Source organism: Palaemon carinicauda, chromosome 10 (genome assembly GCF_036898095.1).
Source record: "Palaemon carinicauda isolate YSFRI2023 chromosome 10, ASM3689809v2, whole genome shotgun sequence".
NCBI lineage: Eukaryota > Metazoa > Arthropoda > Malacostraca > Decapoda > Palaemonidae > Palaemon > Palaemon carinicauda.
Genome location: NC_090734.1, coordinates 141,945,637 through 141,956,029, shown reverse-complemented (window position 1 = coordinate 141,956,029; position 10,393 = coordinate 141,945,637).

Sequence of the window (10,393 nt, the reverse complement as noted above, 5' to 3'; positions counted from 1 at the left end):
AATACAACTCGAAGGTATAGCCTAACACTAATGTTCCAAAAAGCGAACTTCAAACATGTCACTATTTTTATTATTAACTGTGTATGCCACCCATCAAAAACGATGGCTAAATATTTAGATGTACGCACACAAATTCAATCTTTCGCATCCCTTCCCCATACCTAACTACAACACGCCACCTCGGCAATTTGTAGGAGAATGTGGTTTTTCGATTGTGCCTCTTAGGGTAATCTCTCCTATCATGGTATGAATATTCTACCTCCCGCTTGTCGGTCATCGTGATTGGAAAGATATGTATATATATATATATATATATATATATATATATATATATATATATATATATATATATATATATATGTGTATATATATATATATATATATATATATATATATATATATATATATATATATATATATGTGTGTGTGTGTGTGTGTGTGTTTATATATATGTGTATGTGTGTGTGTGGAGAAGTATTAAATTAAAAGCCAAAGATAGAGACGACTGGTGTAATCTGACCAAGGCCCTTTGCGTCAAGAGGCGTTGGAGGAGATGATGATGATGTAAAGTTGTACCGACCAAACTGCTCACCTTCACCTGGTTGAGGCCAGGTAGTGCAACCCTTGGCTCAACTTTTTTTCTTTGAGATATGTTTGTATCATATCAACCGCTTGTCTCTTCCCGTATCTGTAATTAGAGTAACATCCTTCATGGGTATAAAAAATAGGTTATGGTTTAAACAATATCACTCCCAAAAAAAAATTCTGAGAAATTTAAAGACTTGAAATTCCTCAAAAGGAAAATTTTGAACAGAGAAAATGAGAATTTTATGAAAATTCCTTTTTTTCTCTTTTAATATTGCGTGTTAAGAAAGCTGCGCAGCCTTGGATTACAGATATAGCGTACCTTAAGGCAGCAGAGTGTGTAGTAAATGGTTGTGTATCCCTTGATACGAGTAAATGACTACAAACGGCAAATGAGCCTTTTCTGTTGTGGACAAAACGACAATGATTTTCAATTCTCTTGGATTCCTCAAAAGGTAAAGGACAGTATTTTCGTTGCTTTTGGTGGTGTAAAGGTTAATAAATAACTTGGACAGGGTATTTTTTAGCTCTGTAACATGTTACACTTACGCCACTCATGCACATACACACACACACACCACACACCACACACACACACACATATATATATATATATATATATAATATATATATATATATATATATAATATATATATATATATATACATACTGTATGTATTAAATTCATATAAATATATATATATATATAATATATATATATATATATATATACTATATATATATATATATATATATATATATATATATATATAGATAGATAGATAGATAGATAGATATATGTGTGTGTGTGTGGTAAGTATGTAAGTGTGTTTCCAGTACAATATCCTATTTAATCTGAAAATGCAATAATGTACAGTAAATTAACGCAATAGCAAACATAATTCATAAGTACATGATGACGCGTATACAAATTAGTCCTCCCATCACGAGTACAAGGAACAAAGAACACATTAACATGACAATTAAATACATTTTTCTTCAATTGAATACCTAACTGATTAAAACTGATTTATTTTTTTCCACCTGGGATTAAAAGGATCTGCAACTAATAAATGATTGTTAGTACGTGTATCACCACCTTTGAATTCTGATAAAAAATTATGAAATTTCATGGTCACATATTTCATTACACAAATATGTTTCGGCTATTAGAAAATAATAAAAAATATGGGAAATATTTCTTTAATCCTTTTCATGATAAATATTTGGTATTCGTAAACAAAAACTTCAAATGATATGAAAAATTCGTGCAAATTACAAAAATGCATTGTAAAAAAAAATAAACAATGGGACTTTCGTTCCAGCCAAAACATAATCTATACACTATAGTAAAATTTACGGGAAAATAGGATGAAACATAAGACAAGTTTGACAACTAGAGGAACACTTAGTAGAGCGCCAGCTCCGCCGAGGCCACCTTTTTTCTTGACTTTTTGTTAGACCTTGACCTTGACCTTGACATTGCCTTAGACCTTACCATGTATCAATTAGCCTGGCTTTTCATACACTCAAATATGAACCAAAGTTGACGTGTCCTGCGACAACAATGTCCAAGCTTATGGCTGATTGCGTGAACTGGACATTTTTCTTGACCGTGACCTTGACCTTTGACCTTAACCTTCCAAAATTTAATAATTTCTAGTTTTTTACATTAAAGTTTAATTAATCTACGAGTAAAATTGTGGCCAGGAAGCTGTTCACAGAAAAAAAACATACAGACAGGGGGTAAAACATAACCTCCATCCACCCTGCATATATATATATATATATATATATATATATATATATATATATATATTATATATATATATATATATATGTGTGTGTGGTGTTATGTATACTATATATACATATATATATATATATATATATATATATATATATATATATATATATATATAATATTATAGTGTGTGTGTGTGTGTTGTGTGTGGTGTGTGTTTGTGTGTGTATACTATATATATATATATATATATAATATATATATATATATATATATTTATATATATAATATATATATATATGTGTGTGTGTGTGTGTGTGTGTGTGTGTGTGTGTTTGTGTGTGTATACTATATATATATATATATATATTGTAACAAACTATACCGGGGATTTTTGGTTAATTTATCTTAATTGATAAAGTAATATTTTGAGTGTCACCTAAATCACTTTAATTTTAATTTTCTTTTCATCGCCATCTAGTGGGTTGATGTATTAGGCTAAGATTGGTACGTCACCCATGAATGTTTTGTTTTGTTTTCCATGTTGGCTGTTTGGGAGTGTTGGGCGAAGTGACGAGGGACCTTTTATTGGAGGTAAATGGGAGTGAGGAAATAGCTGCCATCTTCAAACTTGAAGATCTCACCGTGAGTTGGCTCTTCAACCGCTGGAGATTATAGTGGGAGTGATCCAGTGTCTTCAGTGAAGGGAGGTGGTGGAGGATTTGATCGCCGCCTTTGGAGGAGCAACTCAGCAGCAGTTAAATGCTATCACTTTCTCCTGTGCATGGTGAGGGTTTGCTGTAATTGTGTGTGTTACCAGCGGGGAGAAGGACTCTCCACGGACCAGAATCCCATCACTACTGTACCCGTTAAAGCTGAGACCTATCTTCCTTTTGGTAAGGGTAGTGATTTTGGGTTTGCCTCCATTTCATCTCTGAAGGAGTAGAGGACGGCGCCTTTAGTGATTTTTCACCGCTGTTTGTGTTGCGCTACGCGGTTAGCGTAAACAAGGTCTCGTCCATGATTGGTCTTCTGACTTTATTCGTCTCTGCGAAAGCCTACATCAGGAGTTTTTTTATTTCCGTGTTAATGTAGGTTAACTATTAATGTAATTTATGTGTATTGTGGGGATGGGAAGTTTTGCCTAGATTTGTATAAAGAGGGGTAGAGTTAAGGTTCCGAGACTTTCTTGCTCTTTTCTATCAGTCAATGTAATTGTGTAATATGTCGGGTGAATGGTAGGTTGCGAGGTTATTCTTTCCTTTTACTGTTGTCTTGCCTTTCCGTGTTGTTGTTGATGAATGGGTCCTATATGTGTTTGTTGTACTGTGCTTGTGGTTTGATATCTTCCATTTAAAGTGATTTTCTGTGTTATTTTGTTTGTAAATAAATAATCAATATGACTCTTGCAGGTGTTTTTATGATTACCCACTCTTTAATATCACTGTTACATATTATTGCTAGCTCTGTCTGTGAAGAAAACTTAAAGAACTTGGCCCTCACGGGGTCCGTGCGTAACATTTTGGCGACCTTGCCAGGATCCTGTAAAACTAGTATTTTCAGGATCCCCAGAGCGTATGTATTGTATGTAAACAAATAGTGAAGGAGGTGGTAATTATCAGTTTTGCTAGGTATATTTCTTCGACAAAATGACTGATACAGAGGAAGTGGGCTGGGTTTAATGTTTCGGAGTTTTTCCATAGTCCTGATGATTGGGAGGAGAAGATAGGTGATCTTAGTAAGAGCCATTTAATGATAATTGGTGAATATCTTGGGTTGCCTATTGTCGCAGGGTGAAGAAAGGGAGTTTGTTGCTTCAGGTAATGAAGGCTATGCAAAGTAGAATAGCAGGTCCTAGTTTAGCTGAACCAGAGTCAATTAAGGATAAGATAGCTTTGCAAAAGATAGAAATGGAAAAGTTGAAGTTACAGTTAGAAATGGGTAAGACTGAAGTACGTAATAGGGAAAGAGAGAGGCTTCATGAGAGGGAACGGGAAAAGCTTAGAATAGCACAGGAACAGGTTAGAGTAGAACAGGAAAAGCTTAGGTTAGATCAGGAAAAAGAATTGGAAAAGCTTAGAATAGCGCAGGAACAGGTGAGAGTAGAACAGGAAAAGCTTAGAGTAGAACAGGAAAGGGCTAGATTAGAGTACGAGAGAGAACAGGAGAAGGTTAGGTTAGGATCAGGAAAGAGAATTGGAAATTAGGAGAATGGAACATGAATTACAGGTACTTCGGCTGAAGCGACCAGAAGCGGAAGATAGGTTTAATATTGGCAGCGCAATTAAGCTGGTACCAATATTTAATGAATCCGATGTCGCAGAATTTTTCTCTGCATTCGAAAAATTAGGCGAGAAAACTGATTTGGCCGGAATCAATGTGGACTACCTTAGTTCAATGCAGATTGATCGGTAAGGCACAGAAGGTTTATGCAGCGCTAAGTGAAGAGACGAGTGCAGAGTACGAACAGGTCAAAGAGATAATATTGAGCGGCTTATGAACTGGTACCGGAGGCGTACCGTCAACGCTTTCGTAAACTTGCGTAAACCTGTATAACTGCACATTTGTTGAATTTGCTAGAGAGAAAGTAAGTGCGTTTTTAGATTGGTTAAAAGCGAAGGGTATTAATGATTTTGAAGTTTAAAGGAACTAATATTAATTGAGGAATTTAAAAATCACATTGGGATGGAACTAAAGTACGAAGACTTGAAATTGGAAACTATAGAAGCAGTAGCGGTTGCTGCGGACGAATATACTTTATCGCATAAGTCAGTAAATCGTTTTTCATCGAGACTCGATAAATGGGATAAAGGTAAGAAGGGCGAGAAAGGAGCGGTAACGTCTGGTAAGTCGGATGGAGGGAGTTCTCCAAAGAAGGCAAAGTCATCACCAAGTAGGGGTGGAAGTGAAATCATTTGTTTTTTCTGCAGGAAAAAGGGCCATGTTAAGGCTGATTGTACTGCCTGGAAAGGGCAGGGTAAGTCAAAGCCGGTAGGCTTGATTGGTAAGGTTGCTGGGAGCAGGTCCCAGGTAAGTAGTTGCTTCAGTAAGTACGTCGCAGAAGGCGAGGTTTTCGCTAAAGACCGGTCAGGGTCTGGAAGGCGGGTGAGAATACTACGGGACACTGGCGCGGCCCAGTCGGTAATCTTACGGTCCTCATTGCCCTGGGACTTCAGAGAGGAGGAGCCAGAGTATGTAGTATTAGGTGGATTTCCTAATACGGTAGTAGCGTGTCCTCTGGGTGAGTTTTGGGTAGACTCAAGGTGGATTAATGGACCTATGAAGTTGGCAATGGTGGATGTATTACCCATAAGCAATGTTGATATTGTGTTGGCTAACGATATAGAGGCAGGTACGGTATGTAATTGCCCGGTTGTGCAATGCAGGTATGCTGACCCCGTTAGTGAAGTTGAACCGGTAATGGTTGTGACTCGCTCGGCAGCGCATTCATCTGGGATAGAGGATGAAGGGTTAGGCTTGGATAGTCTAGAGGAGCTGTCAGAGGGAGGGGTTTCTGGGTTAAGTGCTTCTGCAAGTCCTAGTCTGGTCTCTGAGTGGGATAGCTCAGTAGGGTGGGATAGGGAATCACTTAGGTTAGCTCAGAAGGAGGAGTTTGGAGAATTAGGAGTGGAGGTAGCCTCTGATTTGAGTAGACCTCGGTATCTGTGGGAAGACGGCATCCTACTGAGGGTGAGTAGGTCAACTGTGGTTCCATCTGATGATTGGGAGGTAAGGAAACAGGTGGTAGTGCCCCATAAATATAGGGACAGGATTTTATGGTTGGGACACGAGGATGTGTTCGCAGGTCATTTTGGAATTGGAAAGACTTTTAGGAAACTTGCTGAACACTTTTATTGGCCAAAGATGAGATCTGAGGTAAAAAGGTTTGTTAATTCTTGCAAAACTTGTCAACTGGTTGGTAAACCCAATCAGAAAATCCCTAAGGCACCTTTAAAACCAATTCCAGCAGTAGGGGAACCTTTTCAGGAAATTTTGATTGACATTGTAGGCCCATTGCCTAAAACCAGCAGTGGTAATCAATACATACTAACTATAATGGATCGAATGTCTAGGTACCCGGAAGCAGTGCCCTTGAGGAGTTTTAAGAGTAAGCAGGTCATCAATGCATTAACAAACTTCTTTTCCAGGTTTGGTTTGCCCAAGACGATTCAATCTGATTGCGGGACTAATTTTACAAGCAAAGATTTTTGTAAAAGTTTACAGGAGTTGAAGGTTCAACATATCAGGTCATCGCCTTACCATCCAGAAAGCCAGGGACAGATTGAGCGATTCCATCAGACGCTGAAATCCATGTTAAAAAAATATTGTGGGGATAATCCGGGAGGATGGGATAAAGTTCTCCCGTATTTACTTTTTGCTTTTAGGTCTGTACCAAGTGATGTAATGGGTTTCACCCCCTTTGAATTAGTTTTTGGTCACAAGGTAAGGGGTCCTTTGGATGTGATAAGAGAGAGTTGGGAGGGGAGTCACCCTAACGTAAGCTTGATAGAGTTCTTGAGAGAGTCCAGGAGTAAGTTAACTAAGGCATGGGAATTTGCTAAGAATAATCTAGTAATTGGTCAGGGGAAGATGAAGGAAAAGTACGACATAAAGACCAGAGTTAGGGAATTTCAGGTTGGGGATAAGGTACTTGCTCTGCTGCCAATTCCAGGAAATCCCTTAACGGCAAAGTTTTCAGGTCCATGGAAGGTTGCAAAGGTAGTTAGTAGTCTTAACTACCTGATAGAAACACCAGACAGGCGACGTAAGTATCAACTATGCCATGCAAATATGTTGAAGCCTTTTGTTGAGCGTGTGAGTAAGGAACCAATCTTATTACTCAATAGGGTTGAGCCCAATGTTTTAGGTCCCAGCATTGATATGCCATGGCCCAGAAATAATCAGGAAATGCTAAGTAATTTGTCTGGGAATTTGCTACACTTAGAAAGGGATCAGAGGGAGTCTGTGGTAAATTTATGTGAATCTTTTCCAGAATTATTTCAGGATTCTCCAGGGCTTACCAATGTATTGAGTCACGATGTGGAAGTGGGAAATGCTAAGCCCATCAAACAAGCCCCCTATAGGACCAATCCAGTAAAAAGAGAGATTATTGACAAGGAAGTAGAGTATATGTTGGAGCACAATTTAATTGAAGACAGTAATCGTCCATGGTCTTCTCCTGTAGTCTTAGTGAAGAAGGAGGGAGGTGAGTACCGGATGTGCTTTGATTACAGGAGAATTAATGCAGTCACTGAGGCTGACAGCTTTCCTCTTCCTCGAGTAGAGGACTGTATTAATGAAATAGGGAATGCTCAGTATATTAGTAAATTTGACTTGTTAAAAGGATACTGGCAAGTTCCATTGACTAAGCGGGCTAGGGAGGTATCCGCATTTGTAACTCATGAAGGGTTGTATGCCTGTAATGTTATGCCTTTTGGCATGAAAAACGCCTCTGCTACATTCCAGCGTTTAATGAATAAGATTGTGGGTAGACTGGAAGGAGTAGTGGTCTATATTGATGATATCATCGTGTATAGCCATGATTGGGCTACACACTTAAAGAGGATGGAGAAACTGTTTGTTAAGCTCAAGCAAGCAGGGTTGGTGATTAATTTGGCAAAGTGTGACATAGCAAAGGCGAAGGTAGTCTACTTGGGACATGAAGTAGGTCAGGGTAAAGTACTACCAAAGTCTGCAAATGTAGAGGCAATTGTAAATTTTCAGGTGCCGGATAACAAGAAAGCCATTCGCAGGTTTCTGGGAATGATAGGCTACTATAGAAAATTTATAATTAATTTTTCCCAAATAGCTAATCCTTTAACTAATTTATTGCAGAAAGGAGTGGAATTCCAGTGGTCGAGCGCATGTCAAGAATCGTTTGATAAGTTAAAATCCACCTTATTAACTAATCCAATTTTGAAAGCCCCTAATTTTCAAGTACCATTCAAGTTGGCAATAGATGCCAGTGATGTGGGTGTTGGAGCTGTCTTGTCGCAGGTGGAGGACCAGGTAGAACATCCAGTGGCTTTCTTCTCAAAGAAATTAACTAAACCACAACAGAATTATTCCACCATAGAGAAGGAAACCTTGAGCCTGATTCTCGCTCTTGAACATTTTGAGGTTTATCTTTCCAGCTGCAGGACACCGATTGAAGTCTGGACCGATCATAATCCTTTAACCTTTTTGAAAAAGTTTAAGAGTCACAATCAGAGATTGTGTAGGTGGAGCTTATTGTTGCAGGAATGGAGTCTGGATATTAAGCACATCTCTGGGAAAGAGAACGTTGTTTCAGATGCCTTATCCCGCTGATTTCTTGTGATAATGAAATTTTTCACATTTCAGGAGATTGTTTTTTTTTTTTTTTGTTATTGTTAGGATGACACTAGTTAAAGTATTAAAATTATTAGTGATCAGATTATATTTTGAAGGGTAAATTAACCAGCTAGTTTTGATAAACTAAATAGGGGTTGCTTTGACTTGAGACTTTATCTATCCATTTTTATTCCATAAAAATTTTTATTTAAGGGGGGAAATGTAACAAACTATACCGGGGATTTTGGTTAATTTATCTTAATTGATAAAGTAATATTTTGAGTGTCACCTAAAGTCACTTTAATTTAATTTTCTTTTCATCGCCATCTAGTGGTTGATGTATTAGGCTAAGATTGGTACGTCACCCATGGAATGTTTTGTTTTGTTTTCCATGTTGGCTGTTTGGGAGTGTTGGGCGAAGTGACGAGGGACCTTTTATTGGAGGTAAATGGGAGTGAGGAAATAGCTGCCATCTTCAAACTTGAAGATCTCACCGTGAGTTGGCTCTTCAACCGCTGGAGATTATAGTGGGAGTGATCCAGTGTCTTCAGTGAAGGAGGTGGTGGAGGATTTGATCGCCGCCTTTGGAGGAGCAACTCAGCAGCAGTTAAATGCTATCACTTTCTCCTGTGCATGGTGAGGGTTTGCTGTAATTGTGTGTGTTACCAGCGGGGAGAAGGACTCTCCACGGACCAGAATCCATCACTACTGTACCCGTTAAAGCTGAGACCTATCTTCCTTTTGGTAAGGGTAGTGATTTTTGGTTTGCCTCCATTTCATCTCTGAAGGAGTAGAGGACGGCGCCTTTAGTGATTTTTCACCGCTGTTTGTGTTGCGCTACGCGGTTAGCGTAAACAAGGTCTCGTCCATGATTGGTCTTCTGACTTTATTCGTCTCTGCGAAAGCCTACATCAGGAGTTTTTTTATTTCCGTGTTAATGTAGGTTAACTATTAATGTAATTTATGTGTATTGTGGGGATGGGAAGTTTTGCCTAGATTTGTATAAAGAGGGGTAGAGTTAAGGTTCCGAGACTTTCTTGCTCTTTTCTATCAGTCAATGTAATTGTGTAATATGTCGGGTGAATGGTAGGTTGCGAGGTTATTCTTTCCTTTTACTGTTGTCTTGCCTTTCCGTGTTGTTGTTGATGAATGGGTCCTATATGTGTTTGTTGTACTGTGCTTGTGGTTTGATATCTTCCCATTTAAAGTAATTTTCTGTGTTATTTTGTTTGTAAATAAATAATCAATATGACTCTTGCAGTGTTTTATGATTACCCACTCCTTTAATATCACTGTTACATATTATTGCTAGCTCTGTCTGTGAAGAAAACTTAAAGAACTTGGCCCTCACGGGGTCCGTGCGTAACAATATATATATATATATATATATATATATATATATATATATATATATATATATATATATATATATATATATACATACATAAATATCATCACAACATCGTGTTCAAATAGAAATAAATTTCTACCTCATACTTGGGATCGAACGCTAACCCCTTCTAATGAAAGGCCAGGTCTAAACCAACCATGCCACGAGAGGCCATAAAAGAAATCGGAACCTAACGCTACACAATTGGTAGTAATTCATTCAAATTACCCCTAATGAGTCAATATGGATAAATATCAACACAACATCGTGTTCAAATAGCAATAAATTTCTACCTTATACAAACACACACACACACACACACACACACACACACACACATATATATATATATATATATATAT